At 45.0% G+C, this 26,733-nt stretch overlaps 1 long non-coding RNA gene across 1 annotated transcript; it reads left to right on the top strand.

Moving 5' to 3' along the window:
* Positions 1-2,879: 2,879 nt before the first annotated feature.
* LOC113901262 lies at positions 2,880-25,663 on the top strand. Its single transcript, XR_003513378.1, has 3 exons — positions 2,880-3,000; positions 9,383-9,553; positions 25,622-25,663. It is a non-coding gene; the product is annotated as an uncharacterized LOC113901262 (long non-coding RNA).
* Positions 25,664-26,733: the final 1,070 nt, after the last annotated feature.

Consider the following 26,733-nt stretch of genomic DNA (forward strand, 5'->3'; position numbering starts at 1 on the left):
CCACATCTCAGGTCAAATCCAGCCCGATGTCCCCAGGCCCCTTTGCGTCCCATGTTCCTGTCTGAATGTGAGACCAGTGGTGCTCCGAGGGTGGTCCCGGGAACTGCAGTATCAGTGTGGGGGAACTCGTTAGGAATGTACCATTTTGACCCCACCCCAGGCTCCTAAGACAGAAGCTCTGAGGTGTTTTACGAGTCCTGCTGAAGGTTCGGATGAAGGCTCTTGGTAGCTCAGGTCTGAGTGGGGTCCAGAAGGAGGAGGGTGGCCAGCTTTTCAGCAAAACCACTCAGAGCTTTAAGCAGGTAACATACTAAGATCATGACATCCGGTCCTGTCATTTCATGGCAAATAGACGGGGAAAAGATGGAGACGATGACAGACTTTATTTTTTCGTCTCTAAAATCACTGCGGATGGTGATTGCAGTCATGAAATTAAAAGATGCTTGCTTCTTGGAAGGAAAGCTATGACAAACCTAGACAGTGTATTAAAAAGCAGATACATCACTTTGCCAACAAAGGCTTGTCTACTCAAAGCTATGGTTTTTCCAATAGTCATGTACGAATGTAAGACTTGGACCATAAAGGAGGCTGAGCGCCGAAGAATTCATGCTTTCACGTTGTGGTGTTGGAGAAGATTCTTGAGAGTCCCTTGGTCTGCAAGGAGATCAAACCAGTCAATCCTAAAGGAAATCAGTCCTGAATATTCATTGGAAGGACTAATGCTGAAGCTAAAGCTCCAATACTTTGGCCACCTGATGGGAAGAGCCATCGCACTGGAAAAGACCCTGGTGCTGGGAAAAATTGAGGGCTGGAGAAGGAGGTGGTAGAAGATGAGATGGTTGGATGGCATCACTGATTCAGCCGACATGAGTTTGAGCAAACTCTGGGAGATAGTGAAGGACAAGGAAGCCTGGCGTGCTGCAGTCCATGGGGGTTCCTATCTGTTGGACACAACTGAGCAACTGAACAGCAACAACAGATCAGAACCCGAGGGGGAGGTTCTGGTAAGGGGTTAAGTTCCCAAGTGATTCTGAAGGGCACCCACTCCTAGTGCTGGGACCCTACCACGAAACTTAGCCTTGTAAGGAGGAATCAGGGCTTCTAAATCAGGGCTTCTCAAACTTGAGGAGGGTCAGAATCACTGGTGGGCTTGTTGGGACTCAGATTCTGGCCCCACTTCCTCCCAGGGCTGGGCCAGCAGGTCTAGGCAGACCTGGCTATGTGCATTTCTGACAAGTTCCCAGGCAATGCCCACAGCGCTGGTCAGGACCCCACTTGGAGGATCTCTGCACCAATGTGTGAGAGCACCCCAAATATACTCCCAGCCCTAGTTAAGACTACTGAGTCTAGAAGCATTAGAAGTAAATTTATGAGATAATTCCCTCTCCCCTTTTTTGGGCAATGCCACTTGAACTTAACAATCAAAATTGTGGTAAATGTGACTTAAAGAAGATGAAAGAAATGGGGTGGAAATGGAATTTAAGGGGGAAGAGAAGGGAGAAGGACATTGGAAACAAGTGGAGGACTTCCCTGGTGGTCTAGTGGCTAAGACTGCACTTCCAATGCAGGGGGCCTGGGTTTGATCCCTGGTCAGGGAAATAGATTTCACATGCTGCAACTAAGACCCAGAGTAGCCAAATAAATAAAGTAAATAAATATATATTTTTAATGGATGGGATGGAGACTTTCCTGGTGGTCTAATGGCTAAGATTCCACATTCCCAGTGCAGGGGGCTTGGGTTCGATTCCTGGTCAGGGAACTAGATCCCACTTACCACAGTGAAAATCGGAGGTCCTGTGTGCCACAACTAAGACCTGGCACAGTCAAATAAATAAATAAATAAAATATTTTAAGACTATTTAAAATATATAAAATACATGTTTAAAATATATAATTATTTTTAAATATATAACAATATATTTTTAAATATATAATTATTTTAAAAATATTTTAAATATTTAAAGAATATTTTAAAAATACACAAAAATAGGCGGGATGGAGGAAGAAAACCCCAAATAATTCTAACTGGCTTCTCAAAGTGCCAACACCTTACTGTGGTGTGTGAGTGTGTGTGTGTCTGTGTGTGTGTGACAGGCCAGAACACTGAAAACCGTGAATAACCCTCCAATGTTCAGGGACAGTTCTCTGAGCATAACACATTTAAGATTCCTCCTCCATGTGGTGTGGTTTGAGTGTCTTCTCTTTCAATCTCTGAATGCTATTCCACTGTCTGCATGGACCACGCTCTCTTTATCCATCTCCTACTAAAGAGCATCTTGCTTGTCCACCAGGTTGTATGAATAAAGTTGCTATAAACGTGTGCGCACAGGTTTTGAGTTAAGTTTTCAAATCAGCAGGGTAGATACCTAGGCGTTACTGCAGGATAATGTACTGAGTTTGTCTAGCTTTGTAGAAACTGTCACTGTCTCCTAACGTGGCTGCACCATTTTGCCTCCGGCCCACCTGCCACCCCCAAGCCATGAGCGAGAATTCCTGCTGCTCCATATCCTCCCCAGAAGTTGCTACTGTCGGTGTTCTGGACCCTGATGCTGGGAAAGATTGAGGGCAGGAGAAGAAGGGGGTGACAGAGGATGAGGTTGTTGGATGGCATCACTGACTCAATGGACATGAGTTTGAGCAAACTGCAGGAGACGGTGAAGGACAGGGAAGCCTGGCCTGCTGCAGTTCATGGGGTCACAAAGAGTTGGACACAACTTAGCAACTGAACAACAACAACAAAATTGTGTACCAGTATTTCATTCTTTTTTTTTCCAATCCACATTGGAGCATGCCCAATTTGGAACATGGAGCAGTTTCTCCCTGGCCTTGGATTTTGTGTTGATTTTTAAAAATCTGTGTTGCGTCAAGGCCAGAGGGCTTAGTGGGAAGCAGCAGCCCTCAGTTCCTCAGCTGAACCTGTGGAGTTTGTATGTCAACAGAAGCATCGACTCGTGTAACGGGGATCTGGGGAGAGATCGGGGGAAAACAGAACACAACCAGGTAAGGTAATTATCCTCCAATTAGAAATAAAAATGAAAAAATTACCCCCTCCTCAAAGTATTGATGGCTACATTCCAAAAAAAGAAAAAGAAAAGAAAGCGACCGCAGTGGAGTGGAACCAGAGTGGCAGCTCTGGTCAGGCAAAAGAATGGCTTTAAATACCCCATCAAAATATGTACAGTTAAATAAATAGCTAAAGAGGTAAAAATGTATCAGCTTAGGAGGTGCTGGTTGAGAGTGGAGTTCTCAGTGTGTCCCCACTGCTCACAACTGTGTGCACGCAGGGCCAGGAAAAGGGAGGCTAACCCCACAGGTGTGTGACCGGTCAGCACCGGGCATGCTACTGTTTGCACTGGGTCTGACTCTCATGCCTGATGACTTCCCCAGGAGCCCCGCACTGAAAGCATGAGCACTTCTATCTCAGCCCAAATCTTTCTGTTTTTCCAGTATCTCTGCCTCCTTGGCTCCCTGCTCCTGCCTCACATTTAGCACAGATCTGTTTATGCAATTCTGCTTGTCTCAGAGGGGACTTCACAGCCAGAAAATACTGGAACATCAGACTCCCGCCTGGAGCCGGCGCCTTCTCCTCCCATCTTCCCTCCCCTCCTCCCTCCTCCCCTCACTCTGATCCTTGACGGAATCTTTGAAAGTCCTGGAATCACACCCCACAGCTGATGCCAAGATTGCTGATCCCAGAGGAGACCTCGCTGGACTCTCTGCTGATCTAGAAAATCTCACTGTTCTCTGGTCTATGCCCTGTATCTAATTTTAAAAGACAGCAATATTTTTCCGTTCCTAAATGATCAATTCCAGTTTTTCAAGTCCATCGACAATGATTTGGCTGATTCTCAAAATACTATGTTGTATTGTAATAGAGCAGGACGCTGTGGGACCTTCCCAGAACAGAGCCTCCACTCCACGTCCATGCCTGAGTTTTGTCTGTAGAAAAATTTTAGACAAAGAATACATTTAATTAGAGAAGTGAGAAAATGTAGAAAGGAAAACAAGCAAGACAAAATAATAATATAATAGTTTAGCCGTTAAACAAAGTCAAGGACCTTTAGTATGTTATCAAGGACTACAGATAACATCCTGAGCTATGCCCTTTGAGATGTTTTTCACATACTGAAACCCCCACCAGGTAGGAGAAGTTAACTCTATTCTGCCTACCAGCATGGAGACCCCAGACCAGTTGGAACCAAAAGAGTCATGATGTTGATTCCTGGTGACCTCACCACCAGCCAGTCAGAAGAATATTCACGAGCTGATCAGATACAATCCCCGCCCCCACCTCGGCTTTAAAAACCTTTCATTTCAGCACTAGCTCCCCGGATTCCTTGCTTGGAGCCTGAAATAAACACCACGCTTTACTTCACCACAGTCAGTGTCAGCACACTGGTTTTACTGCAGCTCTGAGGTGTGGAATTTATTCGAACTGAAGGTATCAGTGGTCAGCCATGATTTAGAAAAACGTGTTACTTCTCTCTCTCCACAGAAAGGATGGGAAGTAATGATGCCCCTGAAGCAATAAGCACAGTTAGTGCCCAGATTTTAGTCTAAGAATGAAAGTGTTAGTCGCTCAGTCATGTCCGACTCTTTACAACCCTATGGACTGTGGCCTACCAGGCTCCTCTGTCCATGGAAATCTCCTGGCAAGAATACTGGAGTGGGTTGCCATTTCCTTCTCCAGGAGATCTTCCCGACTCAGGGATCAAACCAGGTCTACCTGCACTGCAGGCAGATCCCTTGCCGTCTGAGCCACTAGTCCAAGAATCCCTCTCCATTAAAACCTTGATTCCTTGGCAAAGCAGCTGATTTGGGCCTGGAGCAGGGAAAACGTGAGATGAGCCTGGAAGCCTCTCACTTCAGCAGCTACTTGCAGGAGTTTCTCAGTTAGCATGTGAGCCCCTCCAGGAACTGACACCAAAGCTGGCCATCCTGTTCATCTCACTTCCTGTGTTCTCTGTCGCGAGCTCTCATTCTGCAGAATCTGCATATTGGTGTATCTTTAATTTTGAAATTTTTTCCCACTTGTCAAAGCCTTCCTCACCTCATCTTCTCCTTTATGATAAATAAGGTTTTTGTTTGTTTCTGGCCACACTATGAGGCTTTTGGGGTCTCAGTTCCCTGATCAAGGATCCAACCTGGGCCCCCGGCAGTGAGAGTGCCCCAAGTCCTAACCACTGGACCGCCAAGGAATTCTCCAATAAATAAGGCTTTTAAAAAGCCAGTCACAGTCTGCCGGAGGATCTGGGCTTAGGCTCTGAGCTTCTTTTATGTTGTGAAGCCTGCAAAGCTTCCCTGTTAAAACTTTGCGTGAATGTTGAGACCAGAGCTGACTTGGGGCAATGTGTCCTTTTGCAGCCTGTCCTTCCTGTCCCAAGAGTCCCTCCCTCCTTCTTCTCCTGGGAAGGAGCCAATGAGGAGAGAGGGCTGGTGGTGAGGGGAGCACAAGGAGCAGGAATGGAAAACACACTTTTTCCAATGAATGCTGAACCTGTGATAGAAATGCTTTTGGCAGTGCAAATTGAATTGCATTCCTGACATGGGCTGGAGGCACCTTACACGTATCAAATGCACAGAACCCAAAAACGCATCCCCCAAGATTTTCCAGAATATTCTCAGGACACTACTCCCCCTTAAAATAAAGGGGGGGTCAGGGTCCTTTCCTCAGTATGGGTGCTTTGTTGTTGTCGCTCAGTCATATCTGACTCTTTGTGGTCTTGTGGATTGCAGGCAGCATGCCAGGCTTTCCTGTCCATTACCATCTTCTGGAGCATGCTCAAACTCATGTTCATTGAGTTGGTGATGCCATTCATCCATCTCATCCTCTGTCATCCCCCTTTCCTCCTGCCTTCAATCTTTCCCAGCATCAATGTCTTTTCCATGGATGCTGTATGGACATCAAACTTTATCTCCAGACCATTATTTTCCATGTGTATCTGCTCTGAGGGTTTTTCCTGCTCCCTTGGCACATTCATCTCCATCTAATTCACATCTTATTGCCTGTCTTTGTGCTACAACCGTTGTCAGGTGCTGTAAGCATTCTGGGGCCCTTGCCGGCTTCCTGGGGTTCCAGGCAGTGGTTACAGCTTTTGTTTTCAGTCCGATGTGATTCAGGATCATGAACAGCTAGCTCATGGCCAGGAAGCTCCTTGCCAGTAGCTCCTAATTTACTGAGTTTGTGCAAACACTGTGACTTGGAAGTGAAGTAAAACCACTGACTTTCTCCCTGCTCTTTCTGGGTCCTCTGCGTCACTGAGCAGCTGAATCAACACTGAGGAGGGCTGTTCCTATCCCCCAAGGCCTGGCAAGGACCCCACAGGCAGTTTCCCTCCCCTGCAGCATGGAGGCCCAAGACAGCCCTGCAGAAATGGCCCCTGTCGTACTTCTCACCCTCTTCCAGACAGCACTTCTCACATGTGAGAAACACATGGGCCATTTAAAGGGGGAAGATCATGCATAGTTGAGGGTCCCACTCAAAGGATGCTCTCTGAACAGCACTGCAGAAAAAACAGCATTTTGTTCCATAAAACTTCTGTTGCAAATTTGCATTTGCAAATTGTTTTACCTGCACATTGTTGTTTAGTCGCTAAGTCCTTATTGTTTAGTCACTAAGTTGTGACTGACTCTTTGAGACCCCATGGACTGCAGCTCACCAGGCTCCTCTGTCCATAGAATTCTCCAGGCAAGAATACTGGAGTGGATTGCCATTCCCTTCTCTAGGGGATCTTGCCAACCCAGGGATGGAACCCACATCTTCTGCATTGGCAGGCGGATTCTTTACTGCTGAGCCACTGGGGAAGCCTTCTATATACAACTGGAGTAATTTAGGACGTGCCTGCAGCCCTGGCAGTTGGGGAATGGATCGTCTTGTTTTTAGAATTGTTCTTCAAGGAGTTAAGAGGATTACACTCTTACCTCCTCTCTCTGCTTCTGTGTGATGGTATCTCATCAAACCTCTGTTGCCCAGCTAGTTTTTGATCCTCACAACCATCCCCAGAATCCGGAGGGGTACTCTGGGCTTTCCAGTAATGAGGGTGAGGCTCCCCCAGGGTCACAAGAGTGACCACAAGAGGCCAGGCCATGTGCATGGCTGTGTTGGAGGTCAAAGAGACAGGGCAGGCAGCAGAGAGAGCCATGGGGTGTCCTGGGGGCAACTTCATGCCATCCACGTCATCCACACCAGACCATCCAGAACAGAGCCAGGCTGCTCCCACCCTACCCAGACCAGAAAGGGAGAGGACAAAGCTGAGCTCTCCCCACCTCCAACCCCCTTGCTGAGCCCTGGAGACACAGGTCAGACCTGCTCCGGAGGAGGAACATTTTGTATCAGGTATGAGATTGTAGTGTTCCCTGGGGACTGAACTATTATTACAACAGGAAGTGACATTTCTCAGGTTGTCATTGATGGAGGCATAACCCAGCTGGAGGAAGAGATTTGATATCACATAGTTGTGTGTGTATGTGGGGTGACTGGAGATTTCAAGGCCCTCACATGTCTGTGTTGACAATGAAAACATCGTGATCATGTACTGAAGGATCAAGTCCATGGGATCTGGTGAGCATACTTACCTGGGCCTGCATGATCTCATGTTCCAGGTGTCCTCAGCCTGGAATGCAGGTCTGTCCCACTTGGTGGGTGGTCACTGCTGGACATGGTCTTGATCAATGGCCCTGTCATCAGCCAGGTGACCCACGAGCACACTAAGCTCCATGGTTGACCAGAACCAAACGTTGTCTCTTTAGCCAAATCAGACACTGGCTTGTCCAGAGTCCTTCCTAGAATCAGGCTCTCAGCTCTCCCCCCTCCCCTTTATTTTAACTTTCAAAAAAGTGGCTTTAAATGTAGAATTACAGACACATTTTTAAAAATTGGAACATAATTGCCTTATGATGTTGCGTTAGTTTCTGCTGTGCCACATCAGCTCTATATATGTCCCCTCTATATATATGTCCCCTCCCTCTTGCTTCTCCCCTCTATCCTAACCCCATCCCACTCCTCTAGGTCATCACAGAGCACTGAACTGAGCTCCCTGTGCTAAACAGCAGCTTCCCACTGAGTGAGTGAAAACCGCTCAGTCGTGTTGGACTCTTTGCGACCCCATGGACTGTAGCCTGCCAGGCTCCTCTGTCCATGGAATTTTCCAGGCAAGAATACTGGAGTGGGTTGCCATTCCCTTCTCCAGGGGATCTTCTGGACCTCAGGATTGAACCCAGGTCTCCCTTATTGCAGGCGGATTCTTTACCATCTGAGCCACCAGGGGAACCCAAATCCTAACCCCACCCCATCCCTCTAGGTCATCACAGAGCACCGAGCTGAGCTCCCTGTGCTATACAGCAGCTTTCCACCACGGGCTATCTGTTCTACACACTGCAGTGTATATATGTCAGGCTACTCTTCCGATCATCCCACCTTCTCCTTCCCTCACTGTGTCCTCAAGTCCCCTCTGTCTGTCTGTGTCTCCAATGCTGCCCTGTAAATAGGCTCATCCATATCATCTTTCTAGATTCCATATATACACCTTAATATATGATATTTCTTTCCCTTATTTGAATGTAATACTGCACGACAAAGGCACCCACATGCTCAAACATAAGAGCCAAGCTAACCAGAGTGTGCTTTGTGAGTTAATTCCTGCAGAAGAAACTACACACACGGTCACACCCCACCACCCCCAATTATACTACTGGAACCAAAATAGTGGCGTTTTCAGTGGAGGGGTGGAACTCTAGATGATTTTTCTTCCTTTTTTTTTTTTAAATGTGGACCATTTTTAAAAGTTATTATTGAGCCTGCTACAGTACTGCTTTTGTTTTGACTTTTTGGCCATGAGGCATGTGGGCTCTTAGCTCCCCGACTAGAAATTGAACCTGTACCCCCTGCATTGGAAGGTGAAGTCTTAACCACAGGACCACGGGGGAAGTCCCATGCCTTCTTTTTATTAACATATATATTGTCTAATTTTTTATTTAGTGAAATTTTTTTCCTAATAAATGGTATTATTTAATGACATTATTCTCATTAGACCTGGAGGAGAAACTGGCAATCCACTCCATTATTCTTGCCTGGAAAAAATCTGTGGACAGAGGAGATTGGTGGGGCTACAGTCCATGGGATTGCAAAGAGTCAGACACGACTGAGTGACTGAGCACTTTCCTATTAGAGGAATTTTGTTCACTTTGCCTTGAAAGAGGAGCAGCATTTAAGTCCAACAGACGGATCCCCATGGGGTCAGCAAACCATCCCCTGCAGTGGACATCAGAGGAGATGGATGTTAACCTGAGTTCTGTTAAAGAAGGGTTTAAGGCACCCAGCTAATATTTGGCCCAGGGTACAGAATGCACAATTTTACCACTTCCCTGTGGGTTTGCTTTCTAGGTTTACAGTCATTTCTTGCTGTGAAGTTATGTCTTTACAAGGAAAAATTGCATTAAGATAATATTGAAGATTTCAGTCCATCACCTAAAGTGAGCACTGCCTTTTTGTGACATCATAACTGCTCGATGGAGACCCGATTATCATGTCACCAACAGAGGAAGAAGCCCGCAGGTAAGGAGGAAGCTGCAGGAGCAGATGAAGCCCCAGGAAACCAGGATGCCATCTTCATGCAAATGTCAAAGTTAATAAAGGAGAAGCAGGAGAGGGTGACAATTTCACTTTCATGGTATATCTGTCATCCTCACCACATGGGCTCACACTATTTTCTATGCTGCTGCTGCTGCATTTCCATTGATCCCTGGGATGGGATGATCCCCTGGAGGAGGAAATGGCAATCCACTCCAGTATTCTTGCCTGGAAAATCCCATGGACAGAGGAGCCTGCAGGGCTACAGTCCATGGGGCAGCAAAAAGTCAGACACGACTGAGCTACAACAAAGCCAACATGCTCTCCAATGTCTCCATCCTCAATGCAATGATGGAACACACTGGGACCACATCCTCTTTTCTGGTGCAGGGAGTGATGGTGAGGATGGCAGAGGCAGGGGCAGGGACACACGCTTGATGAAGCTGTTAAGGCTATTAGTCAATGTTTAAAGATAAAATGTAACCAGCAATATTTAATTAAGCTACTGTTTCCCCTAGATATAAGAGAGCTTTAAATATTTCGCTGCTGAAAGCAATTTTACTAGTTTTGTTTGTTCTTTTTCCATTATGAAGCATGCCATTTATTTTCTTCCTGTGTAGTATTTGGGTATTGTTAAAAGCACTGCATAAAAGGTAAAACCTCAAATAATGACAAGGCTCAGGGTTTAGGCCGTGGTTTCCAGTTGATGAAATATGCTGGCTCACTGAAGATTAAAATCAAAGACTCTTGTTTTCACCTTTAGGGTTGAGAATATTTTTACAAGTGAAGGTTCTGGGTGGATGAGCTCTGGTTAATTGACACTTTATTATATCTGTCCTTTAGATTAGGTCTAAGACACTTTTTCATTTAAAAGGTCAGGTCTTAACAAGGACAGGAAAGGCATGTGGAATGTGAATATTTCTTTATTGTCCAAGAAGCTGGACCAAATGATGCACAAGTTTGCCAGTCACTCATTTCTGAAAGTGTAGGCCTCCTGCGAATAGCATTTTCTTTCATCAAAACTTTGTGCTGCTTCAGAAGGTAATTTCACTGTTGCCCTTCCTGTACACCTAAATTAGCCTAGCCTAGTAGGAGTGGCGAGTGGCCAAAAGGAGATACCCCTCGTCCAAAGTGAGTAGAGGTGGCCATGAGGAGATACTCCACACCCAAGGTAAGGAGCAGAAGCTGCACTTAGCTGGAGCAGCTGTGAAGAGATACCCCACTTCCAAGGTAAGAAAAACCCCAGTAAGATGGTAGGCGCTGGGAGAGGGCATCAAAGGGCAGACAGACTGAAACCACAATCACAGAAAACTAACCAATCTAACCACATGAATTACAGCCTTGTCTAACTCAATGAAACTAAGCCATGCTGTTTAGGGCCACCCAAGATGGACGGGTCATGGTGGAGAGTTCTGACAAAATGTGGTCCACTGGAGAAGGGAATGGCAAACCACTTCAGTATTCTTGCCTTGAGAACCCCATGAACAGTATGAAAAGGCAAAAAGATAGGATACTGAAAGATGAACTCCCCAGGTTGGTAGGTGCCTAATATGCTACTGGAGATACATGGAGAAATAACTCCAGAAACAATGAAGAGATGGAACCAAAGTAAAAACAATACCCAGTTGTGGATGTGACTGGTAATAGAAGCAAGGTCCTAACCCTAACCCTAACCTTAACCCTCTGGAATGTTAGGTCCATGAATCAAGGCAAATTGGAAGTGGTCAAACAGGAGATGGCAAGAGTGAACGTCGACATTTTAGGAATCCATGAACTAAAATGGACTGGAATGGATGAATTTAACTCAGATGACTGTTATATCTACTACTGTGGGCAAGAATCCCTTAGAAGAAATGAAGTAGCCATTATAGTCAAAAATAGAGTCCGAAATGCAGTACTTGGATGCAATCTCAAAAATGACAGAATGATCTCTGTTCGTTTCCAAGGCAAGCCATTCAATATCACTGTAATCCAAGTGTATGCCCTGACCAGTAACACTGAAGAAGCTGAAGCTGAATGGTTCTATGAAGACCTACAAGACCTTTTAGAACTAACACCCCCAAAAAGATGTCCTTTTCATTATTGGGGACTGGAATGAAAAAGTAGGAAGTCAAGAAATACCTGGAGTAACAGGCAAATTTGGCCTTGGAATATGGAATGAAGCAGGGCAAAGGCTAATAGAGTTTTGCCAAGAGAACGCACTGGTCATAGCAAACACTTTCTTCCAACAACACAAGGGAAGACTCTACACATGGACATCACCAGATGGCCAACACTGAAATCAGATTGATTGTATTCTTTGCAGCCAAAGATGGAGAAGCTCTATACGGTCAGCAAAAACAAGACCGAGAGTTGACTGTGGCTCACATCATGAACTCCTTATTGCCAAATTCAGACTGAAATTGAAGAAAGTAGGGAAAACCACTAGACCATTCAGGTATGACCCAAATCAAATCCCTTACGATTAAACAGTGGAAGTGAGAAATATATTTAAGGGACTAGATCTGATAGATAGAGTGCCTGATGAACTATAGGTGGAGGTTCGTGACATTGTACAAAAGACAGGGATCAAGACCATCCCCAAGACAAAGAAATGCAAAAAAACAAAGGGTCTCTGAGGAGGCCTTACAAATAGCTGTGAAAGGAAGAGAAGTGAAAAGCAAAAGAGAAAAGGGGAGATAGACCCATTTGAATGCAGAGTTCTGAAGAACAGCAAGGAGAGATAAGGAAGCATTCCTCAGTGATCAGTGCAAAGAAATAGAGGAAAACAATAGAATGGGAAAGACTAGAGATCTCTTCAAGAAAATTAGAGATACTAAGGGAACATTTCATGCAAAGATGGGCCCGATAAAGGACAGAAATGGTAGGGACCTAACAGAAGCAGAAGATATTAAAAAGAGCTGGCAGTAATACACAGAAGAACTATACAAAAAAGATCTTCACGACCCAGATAATCATGATGGTGTGATCACTCACCTAGAGCCAGACATCCTAGAATGTGAAGTCAAGTGGACCTTAGGAAGCATCACTATGAACAAAGCTAGTGGAGGTGATGGAATTTCAGTTGAGCTATTTCAAATCCTGAAAGATGATGCTGTGAAAGTGCTGCACTCAATATGCCAGCAACTTTGGAAAACTCAGCAGTGGCCACAGGACTGGAAAAGGTCAGTTTTCATTCCAATCCCAAAGAAAGGCAATGCCAAAGAATGCTCAAACTACCGCACAATTGCACTCATCTCACACTCTAGTAAAGTAATGCTCAAAATTCTCCAAGCCAGGCTTCAGCAATATGTGAACCGTGAACTTCCAGATGTTCAAGCTGGTTTTAGAAAAGGCAGAGGAGCCAGAGATCAAATTGCCAACATCCTTTGGATCATCAAAAAAGCAAGAGAGTTCCAGAAAAACATCTATTTCTGCTTTATTGACTATGCCAAAATGTTTGGATCACAATAAACTGTGGAAAATTCTGAACGAGATGGGATTACCAGACCACCTGACCTGCCTCTTGAGAAACCTATATGCAGGTCAGGAAGCAACAGTTAGAACTGGACATGGAACAACAGACTGGTTCCAAATAGGAAAAGGAGTACGTCAAAGCTGTATATTGTCACCCTGATTATTTAACTTATATGCAGAGTACATCATGAGAAATGCTGGGCTGGAGGAAGCACAAACTGGAATCAAGATTGCCGGGAGAAATATCAATAACCTCAGATATGTAGATGACACCACCCTTATGGCAGAAAATGAGGAGAACTAAAGAGCCTCTTGATGAAAGTAAAAGAGAAGAGTGAAAAAGCTGGTTTAAAGCTCAACATTCAGAAAACTAAGATCATGGCATCCGGTCCCATCACTCTATGGCAGATAGATGGGGAAACAGTGGAAGCAGTGGCAGACTTCATTTTGGGGGGCTCCAAAATCACTGCAGATGGTGATTGCAGCCATGAAATTAAAAGACGCTTACTTCTTGAAAGGAAAGTTATGACCAACCTAGACAGCATATTAAAAAGCAGAGACATTATTTTGCCAACAAAGGTCCATCTAGTCAAGGCTACGGTTTTTCCAGTAGTCATGTATAGATGTGAGAGTTGGACTATAAAGAAAGCTGAGTGCTGAAGAATTGATGCTTTTGAACTGTGGTGTTGGAGAAGACTTTTGAGAGTCCCTTGGACTGCAAGGAGATCCACCCAGTACATCCTAAAGGAGATCAGTCCTGAATATTCATTGGAAGACTGATGGTAAAGCTGAGACTCCAATACTTTGGCCACCTGATGTGAAGAGCTGACTTATTTGAAAAGACCCTGATGCTGGGAAAGATTGAAGGTCGGAGGAGAAGGGCATGACAGAGGATGATCATCAACTCAATGCACATGAGTTTGGGTAAACTCCGGGAGTTGGTGATGGACAGGGAGGCCTGATGTGCCGTGGGCCACGGAGTCCCAAAGAGTCAGACATGACTGAGCAACTGAATTGAACTGAGGTTCATGACATGAAAATAAACAACTCTAAATTTCAGTGGCTTTGAACTTCAGAGTTTATTTCTGGTTCATTCAAAGTCTTTTACTGTCCAAAGGCAGGTGTTGTTGAAGTGAGGTTGAGGGATCAAGACTTTATCAGAATTGCAATCTATCTTCATACAGGCCACTCCCAGCCCCTCCCTGGGAGGCAAGAGATTGAAGAACAGATGAGCTTTCCACTGCCCATCACTTCTGGGTATGAATCTGTGGCCAGATCTAGACATGGGGCCCCATCAGACTATAAGATGCTGAGAGGTGTACTTTTCTGTGTTATCATCAGGTAGGGTGTGGAAACAGACTTGGATACCATCTCTTCTGTATCAGCTGCTTTAGACGTTGTAAGAAGAAAATGTCTTTGCTGAGAAAATCTGAGACCTTGACATATTATTATATGTTCAGTGCTCAGTTGCCCAGTTGTGTCCGACTCTTTACTACCTGGACTGCCACCTACGAGGCTCCTCTGTGCATGGGATTTCCCAGGCAAGAATACTGGAGTGGGTTGCCATTCCCTTCTCCAGGGGATCTTCCCAACCCAGGGATTGAACCCATGACTCTTGCATCTCTTGCATTGGCAGGAAGATTCTTTACCACTAGCATCAGCTTGGAAGCCCATATTATATATATAATTATATATAAATATATACATATTATATAAATAACATAGTACATAGAATATATAATATGAAATATATATTTCAAGGTGTTCCTGAGAAAAAGAGGGGGTTTCCACTGCCAAAGAGGCTGAAGAACACTGAATTCTGCCTTTCACACTTGGTTATTCACAAAACACTCGGATGTATAAGGACCATGATCAAAAGCCTTTAGAGGGAGTTCCAGTTATGGGAACTTGAAGATGCCCATAGGTCCTCTAGGGAAGAACATCTGTAAAGCCGCACAGAAGTGTCTGAAATATCCATTTCAGGGTACCAGAAACCAAAGGCAGACAACAAGTTTAGATGCGTCCTTGAAAAAAGTGCTAGAGTTTTGAGAAAGCGTCTGTGGTCTTATCACCCAGGGGTGGGCTGCTCTCTGACTCTCAAGGACAGCCGCTCTGTTGTCAGGATGTACAATCTCTGGGGGGGTTGGGGGGACTCCTGTGACTACTGGGGGGAATGTACACACTTTGTGGGCTGGGGGACCCCTGTGACTGCTAGTGGGAAGCTGAGGGCTTGGCAGGAGATGAATGAGGAGGGTAGAGACTGTCCTTGACCAGACTCCAGACAGCTTCCCCCAACTCTTCTCCTAATGCGGCCTCATCCTCAGGTCTTGTCCCTATCTCAGGCCTGCAGAGCCCAATTTTAGCAAGAAGCCTTCCATGTCAGGTTGGCACATACCCCCCACCTCCCTTATCTGATCACCCCCAGTATCTGATCAAACTCCTCATTCCCTACCATGTCTGTGGTGATAGCTGATCACTCTGGTTTATCTTCAGCAAGAAATCTGTTAAGTCAGTTTAGCAAAAATTTCCCCCACCCTGGTCTCTCTCAGTAATTTTCCAGCCACTGAGCCCCATAACCTGCCCCTTTCTCATAAAGCCCTGCCTGTCCTTGCTGCTTTTGGAATCGAGCCCAGTTCTATATCAAGGGCTCCTCCCCTCACCCACCTCACCATTGCAATAGCTCCTGAATAAAATCTATTTTTACCACTTTGACTCCTGTCCAGCTCTGGTTTCTTTAGCAAAGGACAGCCTGCAGCTTTAATAGCCTGAAATCAGAGACCTCAGTTAGGGCAAGCAGCAGACTTGTGAGAAATTTAACAAGGAAATTCCAGAAATGAGAGAGCTATAGAAGGGCTGAGGTGAGCCTCTACATACTCCTGAGTGACTGGAAAACTGTTCGGTGCAGAAAAGACTCCAGTGAGCCTGATGAAAAGTGAAACTTGAGACATAGCTGTAACTCGTAATGCATTCTCCAGCCCACACACCTGTCCTTCAGAGAGGACTTGAGTCTCACAGACACGAGGTCTGACGTGTCAGTGACCGCAGAGCTGTGTAGACACAGGAGCTGTGATTAGGACAGGCAGACAAAAAAAAAAAAAAACCTTAGTAGCAACATCGACTGAGTATCATAGAGGAGGCAATTCCAGGGTTTCAGTCCAGATGAGGAGGAAGAAGAATCACAATCTGAAGAAAAGTAGAACAGAATCTAGAATTGTTATAACGAATTGCCTAAAATGTCCAGATTCAGTGTAAAACTTTAAGAGACTGAAAAGAAAATAGGAAAGTATGACTCATACTCAGGGAAATTAAAAAAAAAAGGGAATATAAGCTGTCTCTGAACGGGCCCAGATTTGGGGTTTGGCAGACAAAGACTTCAAAGCCCCTTTTATAAATATGTTCAAAGAATTAAAGGGAAATATAACAAAGAATCAAAGAATCTCAATAATGAAGTAGAAACTATGAAAACATTAAAAATTAATCCTAAAGTTGAAAATATTTTAAAAACGAAAGAAATCACCAGGTGGGCCCAGCAGTAGATTTCAGACAGCCAAAAGATGAATCAAAGATTCATCAGTTCAAAGAATCGATGAATTCAAAGATTGCTTAATAGAAACTACCCAATATGAAGAATAGAATAAAAGAGGTTGAAAAAAATGAACAGAATTTTAGCAATCTATAAGGCAAAATCAAGTACACTAGGAGAGAAGAGGGAGAAAAAATAATTGCTGAAAACTTCAGAAATTACTTAGAAACAACCTGTACATTCAAGCTGCTCAATAACCCTCAAACAGGAAAAACAAAGAAATCCCCAAGTAGATCTTCAGACTTACCACTGTAGGCAAAGGAAAAAGAGAAAATTTGAAAGCAGCAAAAGAAGACAACATATAATGAACCATTGTTAAGATTAACATCTGTATTCTCAGACAATGCAAGCCAAAGGCCTTGGAATTGCATATCCAAAGTGCAAAGGTCAGCTGTGGACCAAGAATTCTTTGTGCAATGAAATTCTTCACAAATAAAGATGAAATTAAGATATTCTCAAATAAACAAAAGCTTAGCCCCAATCTACAGGATATTTTTAAACAATCCTTCAGGATGAAAGGAGATCGATACATAGGAATGCATAGAAAATACCAGAAATGGTAAACATGTGGGCAAATATAGGACTCCATAAAGCAGTAATCATAACATTGATCTTTTTTTAGGTAAAGCCTTCTCATATATGACACCAAAAAAGAAAAAATGCATGATAAAAAAACAAATAAATAAATTGGACTTTCTCAAATTCTAAAACTTGTATGCTTCAATGAACACCCTGAAAAAAGTGAAAAGACAGAAATAGAATAGAGACTATGAAAGAAAAATTAGAAAAAATGTAACTTTAAAAATGGCCAAAAGATCATGATAAGAATTTCTCCAAAGAATTTATTGCTGTTGTTTATTCGCTAAGTTGTGTCCAACTCTTTGCTACCCCGTGGATTGCAACACACCAGGCTTCCCTGTCCTTCACTATCTCCCTGAGTTGGCTCAAACTCACGTCCACTGAGTCAGTGATGCCATTTAACAATCTCATCCTGTCGCCTCCTTCTTCTCCTGCTTTCCGAGCATCAGGGTCTTTTCTAGAAATGGCAAATAAGCATAAGAAAAGATGCTCAACACCATTTGCCATCAGAGAAACTCAACTCAAAATCACACCAAGATACCACTTCACACTTGTTAGAATGGCATAATTAAAAAGACAGTTCTAACAAGTGCTGACAAGGACGTCAGAGATGGGAGCCCTCATACACTGTTGATGAGAATGTAGAATGGTGCAGCCACGGTAGAAAATAGTCTGGAAAACAGTTTCGCAAAAGTTTGAACATGGAATTACCACATGGCCCAGCAATTCTACTGCCCAAATTGTTCCCACCTCAGATCGACCCTAAAGGAATGAAAACATATCTCCACACAAAAATGTATACATAAATACTCATAGCAGAATCATAACAGTGAAGATGACTCAAACTGAGGAGTGGTTGAGTACAACATGTGGCATCTACAAAGGAGAATATTATTTAACAATAAAAAGAATACTATTTAGCAATAAAAAGCACTATAGCATGGGTGAAATTTGAAAACATGCTCAGTGAAAGAAACCAGTTATAGATGACCACATGTGGTATTATTTCCTGGGTATGAAATGTTCACAGCAGGCAAATCCAAAGAGAGAAGGCATGTAGTGATTGCCTGGGCTGGGGAAGGGGGAACTGGGCTGGAATAGGGAGTGATTCTCAGTGGGGCTGCATTTTTGGGTGGGGGGTAAAGAAGACATTGGGGGGCTCCCCAGGTGGCTCAGTGGTGAAGAGTCTGCCTGCCAATGCAGGAGACACAGGAGACATGGGTTTGATCCCTGGGTCGAGAAGATCTTGTGGAGAAGGAAATGGCAATCAGTATTCTTGCCTGGAGAAATCCCATGGACTGAGGAGCCTGGCGGGCTACAGTCCATGGGCTCACAAAGAGTCAGACACAACTGAGCACATACGCAGGAAGACATCCTAAAAGTGATTGTGATGATTGTCGCACAACTCTAAATGCACTAAAAATTATTGCATTGTTAAAAAGAAAAGCCAAGTGAGTACCTAGATGTGGTGTACATTTCACACTCTAATCGGTGGTATAGGGTCTAACTACTGAGCTCCAGATGTCCATACAGTGCACTAGGAGATAAGGACAGATAGACAGCCTTGTCCTTCGAAGAGCCCAGAGCCGGGCTTAGCACACGACAGGCAGGCAATCAAATTGACCGTGGACAAGTTTCAAAATAGAGAATTTAAAACAGAACAAATCCCATGCTTTCCTCGTGCTTCATTCTATCTCTTGTCTGTTCACTGATTGATGAAGACATTTCAGAATTCTTCTGCCCTCTGAAGTTAATTGTATGAACTACATGAAGCCGAGGTTTCCAGGTGCTAGAACCCACGTACCACAGGGAACCTGTAATGAGCAAGACCTATGTGTCCAGGTGTGGAGGATTTTTCAACTCCCCAGGGAGTATTTTGGCTTGGATATTCTGGGTTGCTTTATGCATTTTCCAGATTGCATTGACCATAAATTACCATTGGCTTGGAGCGGTTCCCATTCTCCTCGGCAGGCTGCTGATCTAGATCGTAAATGCGCCAGCCTGACCTGAACTCACCGGCCACTGAAAACACAGCTGCTCACAAATGTGCCAACAGGCTGTGGCCACAGCAGGGGCCAAACCATGGGTCTAATCTCCATCAATTGCTCTTTCTGTGTCAGCTTGGAAGATGGTTCCCTCTGATCTGTTCCCTGTTTACCTGACTGCTCCCCGCTTCTCTCATCTAGGAGCCTTGACTAGGTCTTCAACAAAACCTCTTTCAACACTCATGCCTTCTTCTCATACAACTGCAAGGTTCTTTAGGAAGAGATGCCTCCCTTTAGCACTTCCCAAGTAGCTCAAATGGTAAAAAAAAAAAAAAAAAAAAAAAAACCTGCCTGCCAATGCAGGAAACGCAGTTTCGGTCCCTGGGTCAGGAAGATGCCCTGAAGAAGGAAATGGCAATCCATTCCAGTATTCTTGCCAGGACAATCCCATGAACAGAGGAGCCTGGTGGGCTACAGTCTGTGGGGTTGCAGAGAGTCGGAGCTGACTGCAGGTCTCTCATTATATGTTTCTGTACTGAGACTCACACAGCACTTTCTATACAATGAGCACAGGCAACGTAACTCTTGGTATAGCTACCACCAAGACACTAATTGGGACTTTAGAAAACAAAATGGACTTTTCCTGCCAACTATATCTGATAAGGCTTAGTGGTAAAGAATCTGCCTGCCAACACAGGAGACTTGAGTTACGTCCCTTGGTCAGGAAGATCCCCAGGAGAAGGAAATGGCAACCCACTCCAGTATTCTTGCCTAGAGAATCCCATGGACAGTGGAGCTTGGCATGTGAAAAGTCCATGGGGTCACAAAGAGTTAGACATGACTTAGCGACAGAGTATACACATTGCTGGTAAAAGTAGATTGTAATAACCAAAAGGACTGTGGGAGGAATTTAAAAAAAAGAGATTTCATAAAAAAAAAAAAAAAGAAACCTTCTGGGATGTGTCCAGGATGAATAGAAGTGATCCTTAGGTTTGGAGAGGAGTGGACATGTGCCACATTTTCTTGAAATTTCACCCCTAGAAATTCATCTTTTAGTTGAACACTTTTCCTACTGTGAAAATGTAAATTCACGCAAGATAGTGAGTACACTGAAGTCACATGGTTTTTACTATCGTAGTGTGGATTAGTTGACTGGTTTCTCACGTGACAGCTCACAACTCCTGAGAATTCGTTTTTGAAGACACAAAGACATGGCCCACAAGTTTGTTGTGGAGGCAGGTAAGCAGACCCAGCTGTGCAGCGATGGTGTAGGTGTGGGGTCCGCAAGTGGGCTGGGGTGCTGGCAACCCGTCGGAGGAAATAAGGGAAACAAGTGTCTCTCAGGAGAGGAGGCAAAGCGAGAAAAGAGGGGAGCGGGTGCTGAAAGGAAGGAGGAGGCACCCATCCCACAGCACGTGCGGAGAGGCCCGGGGCTGCTGGAGCACGCGCTGTTTGGGAAACACTCCATTGTATACCTGGCTGGCACGGCAGCCAAGGCTGCTGCCAGGTGTCTGATCCTGCTCACGGTGGCCCCGTCCTGCTGAGAGGTTCCTTCTTCAAGCTGTTAGAGTTTCCTTGAAGTTGGCTGAGGTGTCCTCCATGTCCCCAACCCTTTCTCCCCGCCAGTCCCTACCTACATGACAGAACTTCACTTTTCCCCCACATCCACAGCACCCCGCTTTCAGGACTCCGCCCTCCACTGTCTCTGCCTCTCCAGCAACCCGTCCCCTAATCAGACCACAAGGGCCTGGTGACAAAGCACTCATCTTCACAGACTCTGTGGCCAGCAGAGAGGAGACCCTCAAAAAATAATAACAAAAACAATTTTCTTAACAAACGAATACTATGTTTGTTTGAATTACAGTACTATGTTTACAAAAATACAGCTATGAATCAGTATTTCTCTGAGTAAATAAACCACTGAGCTTGAGAAAATTGTTCTCTCTCAAGGGCTTTGCCCCAGATGGGTTCCTCTCAGGGGTAGAGAGTGATTTATGAAAGCAGGGGATTTCCACCAAGGGTAGGATCCCACTCTGTCTGCACGAATGCTCCACCAGGCCAAGAGGAAGAAGTGGGGATGTACGTGTTGCCCGGGTGACGGATAAAGCAACTGGGAGAAAGGACACTGAAATGTACTCAACACGCACACCTGACCATGAGGGACCTGGAGTTCTTCACAGAAGAGGCAGAGCCTGAGCAGGTGCTCAGCACCCACCACGACCCACCTGCGACCAGCATCCTCTGGTGATAGGGGCATAGCAGGGTGGGATGCAGAGAGCCAGGGGGAGGGGTGATGGAGGGCACACAGAAATTGCACTTTCTGCTGTAAAGGGCCTTGGAAGTGAGATATTCCTGCCCCCCGTTCCCCCAGCCTCCCTGCCACCCTATTCTCCTAGAGAGTTCAGAGTCCCTACACACAGACATTCTCAATTTCCAAAGCACTCAAGCGAGACACAATAGATCTTTCCCATCTGTAGTTTCATGGACGAATGATTCACGAAGCTGAAGGGCTCTTTGCCCAGCGCTTTGAAGAGGTTCCTTCTGTTCTTTGCCATACAACTGAAAATAAGGGCAGATCCACAGCTCTGCAGTGTACCTCGTGGGTCAGATGATGCTCGGCATTTCGGTCCTCTGGGCCCTTTCCATGTGAAACGGTTCTTGGCTAACACAGACAGATGAACTGTGGGCTCGGGGCTTGGTCTGGCAGCACTGTAGTCTCAAGGAACAGGGCACCGAGGCTGGATTCCTCCTGTGTCTTCCCTGTGAGGCTGGGGGGCTCATCCAGCTGGGAGCCATGGACCCGTGAGAAGGCCAAATCTCTCCTGAAACCAGGCTCCCCTGGGCTAATGGGGGGCCCTGTCTCTGAGACAAGCCTTTTCTGTAGGGGTTCCCTGCCCTGTCCAGTCTGGGAAAATCAAACCACACACTAGCAGACTACGGCACTAATAATATAGAGTGAAGGATTTCCAAATCTCCAAGGATAACATCCTATCAGGGATCATGACTAATTCATCCTTTTTTTGGAATGATTTTTAAGCTTGAAAACCTCTTAGATTTTTTTTTAATAGGATGAAATGATATAAAAGCAAATAAATAGGTACACAAACTGGAAAAAGTCATTTTTGCGTAAGGATTCCAATCCTGTATAATTTTTGTTTGTTCAGTCACTCAGTTGTGTCTGACTTTGTGACCGCATGGACTACAGCATGCCAGGCTTCCCTGTCCTTTACGATCTGGAGTTTGCTCACATTCATGTCCATTCAGTCAGTGATAATATCTAACCACCTCATCCTCTGCCACCTTGTTCCTCTATGCACAAACCAGTTTACTAGAACTCTAAATTAGCTAGAATTTTTAATATCCCGATATGTATATATAATCATGTGTCATTAATTTTGGTCTGTCTACATCTTTATCTAAAATGTGAATTTGGCTGAATTTCTATAGCCCTCCATTTTAGAAACCTGGGATTCACTGATAAATTTACTATAAGCATCTTTTTCTTTGAACTAATCCATTTAAAAATAGCTTATACACATATTTTAAAATAGCATATGCATGCTTTTTTTTTTAACAAAATAGCTTATATGTACCCCACTAAGGGAAGTTTGATGGAAACAGCCACGTTTAGAAGGTGTGCAACACCACAATGCAGTGCTCACACTGAACAGGCAGAGTGAGCACAGACTTCAGACTTAAGAAGACTCTCCACTTCAGACACCAGCCACAAGTTCCCGTGCTCCCAGGCCCCCCACGCTTCTGACCAACAGGCTACAAAGACTCACAGCCCTCTCAGGTTCAATAACTCCCTGGCACAACTCACAAAATTTGGGAAAACATGATACCCGTGATGCCTGATTACTATAAAGAGCACAAATCAGAACCCGCCACAGCAAGGGACCCCTGGGGTGAGGTCTGGGAAGGTTCCAGTCAAGGAGCTTTGTAGAATTAAGGTGCACTACTGAAAGTAGTAGGCTTCCCTGGTGGCTCAGACGGTAAAAGCGTCTGCCTCAATGCTGGAGACCCAGGTTCAATCCCTGGATCAGGAAGATCCCCTGGAGAAGGAAATGGCAACCCACTCCAGTACTCTTGCCTGGAGAATTCCTTGGATGGAGGAGCCTGGTGGGCTACAGTCCATGGGGCCTCAGAGTCGGACACGACTGAGCAACTTCACTGTTTCATTTTCACTGAAAGTAGCCACGAAGTTAAAAGACACTTGCTCCTTGGAAGAAAAGCTCTGACAAACCTGGACAAGCATATTAAAAAGCAGAGACATCACTTTGCTGACATAGGTCAGTCTAGTCAAAGCTATGGTTTTTCCAGTAGTCAGGTACGGATGTGAGAGTTGGACCATAAAGAAGGCTGAGCACCAAAGAACTGATGCTTTCAAATTGTGGTGCTGGAGAAGATTTTTGAGAGTTCCTTGGACTGCAAGGAGATCAAACCAGTCAATCCTAAAGGAAATAAAACCTGAATATTCACTGGAAGAACTAATGCTAAAACTGAAGCTCCAATACCTTGGCCATCTGATGCAAAAAGCCAACTCTTTTTGGAAAAGACCCTGATGCTGGGAAAGATTGAAGGCAGGAGGAGAAGGGGACAACAAAGGATGAGATGGTTGGATGGCATCACCGACTCAATGGACATGAGTTTGAGAAAACTCTGGGAGATGGTGAAGGAACAGGAAAACTGGCATGCTGTAGTCCATGGGGTTCCAAAGAGTCGGACACAACTCAGCAACTGAACAATAATAAACAACCCTCCTGGCACACTGATGAATGGTCACCAATTAAGAAGCTGAACGAAGCTTGTCCAGAGTATTTATTCTGATTTCATTACATAGGCATGATTCCTTAAATGATTGATCCCAATCAGCCCCCTTGTCTGAACTGTGATTTCTACTTGAGGAATATACCCTGGGGGACAAGCCAAATATCTCACTGGCCCATGTGAAAGATGAGAACATTTACTTTTATCTCATTTTTTCATTTTGGTTTGGTAGTTTTTTTATGGTGTGCAGAAGATATCTATGTAGAGTACATTCACATACGTATAATGGAGCGATATACTCAGACACTTTAAATAATAAAAATTGTGTCCTACATCAGATGAAGAGCACTATTTTAGAGCTGGAGAAAGTAAGATCTCTCCAGGCTAAACTCATACATTTGGTTCCTCCTAATGAACTCTGATGTATTCCTCTCTAAACAGATGTACATCAAAACATACTTGTTTTGTTTTAACGAGGACCTCAGATCTTGAGAATAACATCAGGCTTAGCACTCATATCTTAGTGTTTAATGTTCATCCATACACTTGGAAAAAGAAGTTCTTTTTTCCCCACTCTGCTGTAGCAGTTTCCATGCTGGCGGATGCCGTCATACCATGTAATCTTTCCAGGAGGGAGGACCAAGACCGTTGATCAGGCTGGTCAGCACCTTGCTTTCTTCTCCTCTTGTTTTGGGAGCAGCAGTCAGTGTCTACACCCTGGGCACCCCAAGGAGATCCCAGAGTTGTCCTCAGGAAGCCGACAGGTGGTGCTGTGGTCCCGTGCTCGGGATGGGGCCTGGGCTGCAGTCAGAGCTTGTTCCCACAGGGAGGACAGAGGACACTGGTCACCCCTCTACCTGTGCACATCAGGAAAGGATGCTCTGCTTCACTGCATGGCGGAAATAACAGCAGTTCTCAAAGGCAGCCTCCACAGCTAGTAGAGATCAAGAAAACACTTTCATTTCCCCTTCAATGATTGACAGTAGCTTTCTTTTTGACTGGAATGCAGGGTTGGAAGTTACCAAAATTCCTAAGCCTGCAGGGCACAGCTGGCCACGGGGGAGGCCCCAGCTGGTAACTGCTGATGGTTACCTGGAGCTGTGCCTGCCATGATGACCTGGTAAATGGTCCAAGGGTCACTGGCCGTCCAGACGGCCCTGAGGTCCATCTCATTGGCAGCTCTCCCATCCCAGCCCCTCCCACCCCAGAGACACCACTAGAATCTCTCCTTCCTCCATCTACACACTAAAAATGTACCTTTCCACGGCCTATTTGTCTCCAGTAATTGTAAAGTATTTGAATGAAGACTCCCAGAAACAAATTTTCCATGAAATTGAAAACCTTTTATCAACTTCAGTTTCTCTAAAGCTGAAATGTCTGTTAAGGTGTGTGTGGGGGGGGCTAGATGGGGGTACTGAAGGGTAGAGGGCACTTGGGCTCCCATAAAACCATTGGTTTTCCACCCTGGCTACACAGCAGAATCACCTGGGAAGATTTCTATGTCTGATGCCATAGGGACCCGCACCACGGCCACATTATGATTTTTGTGGGCCCTGCCTTCATAAAAATTATTGAAAATCATATTTTTACAACTGTGTTGGTATAAAGACAAATATGTTAATGTTTCAGGTTAAAAGCTTTCCTATGATCTAAAAGTTCATTTTGAAAAAATGTTTGTAGGTCCCTGGAAGTGCAAGGAGATCAAATCAGTCAATCCTAAAGGAAATCAATGCTGAATATTCATTGGAAGGACTGATGCTGAAGCTCCAATACTTAGGCCACTTAATGTGAAGAGTCAACTCACTGGAAAAGACTCTGATGCTGGGAAAGATTGAAGGCAAGAAGTGAAGGGGATGACAGAAGATGAGATGGTTGGATGGTATCACTGACTCAATGGACACGAGTCTGAGTAAACTCTGGGAGATAGTAAAGGACAGGGAAACCTTGTGTGCTGCAGTCCATGGGGTTGCAAAGAGTTGGACACGATTGAGTGACTGAACAACAACAACAAGTGTCGTGGGCCCACGCACAGTGCCATCTGTGTCCAATGGGTTAGTCAGTCCTGCCAGGAAGCGGACTTTCTCAGGGGAACTAAGGCTACAGTGTTTTCCTAATGTTCCAGCTTTTCCAGAGAAAAGCCAAGAAAGACACTCACTTCCAACCACTGGGGAAGGAATGCCTACTCACTGAATGGGTGACCAAGAGACCAGTTTCCTCTGGTCCCCACAGAACACAGTCAGCCAAGGTCAGCCTGAAAAAAATCTGGCAGAATAAAGCATCACTAACTCCATCATCATCCTGCCTCTGGGATTCTGACCCCACCTGCCTAATGAGACAGCCCCAAATCTTAGAGCAGAGGAGCAGGAAGCCATGTCCATCCGTCTCATTTCCGGTTTAGGAACAGCCCTGTTGCTAAAGGCCTGGACCAAGGTCATGGAGCTGCTGGAGCCAGAGCATGCCTCCACATCTCCCTGCAGGCCTAGAGGGCAGAACCTGAGCTGCAGGCCAAGTGTGCTGAGGATGGAACAGGCCCATCACTGTGCCCCGAGGCTCACTGGACCTGGCATCTCATCACACGTGCCATTCGAGCTGGGTTTGAATAAAGGTTCCTGGGTTGCCATGGAGATGAGTTTGGGGGCTGAGAGGGCACATGTGTGGAATTGGAGGGGAGTTCGTGTCCTGCAGTGCCATTTATTTAAGTGTTTTCCATTAGGAATTAGAGCATTAATTAATTGAAAACACCTAGTCACTTTCTTGGCACCCTTTGTGCAAAGGCAGCCGGAAGGCAGGGC

Source organism: Bos indicus x Bos taurus, chromosome 11 (assembly GCF_003369695.1).
Source record: "Bos indicus x Bos taurus breed Angus x Brahman F1 hybrid chromosome 11, Bos_hybrid_MaternalHap_v2.0, whole genome shotgun sequence".
NCBI lineage: Eukaryota > Metazoa > Chordata > Mammalia > Artiodactyla > Bovidae > Bos > Bos indicus x Bos taurus.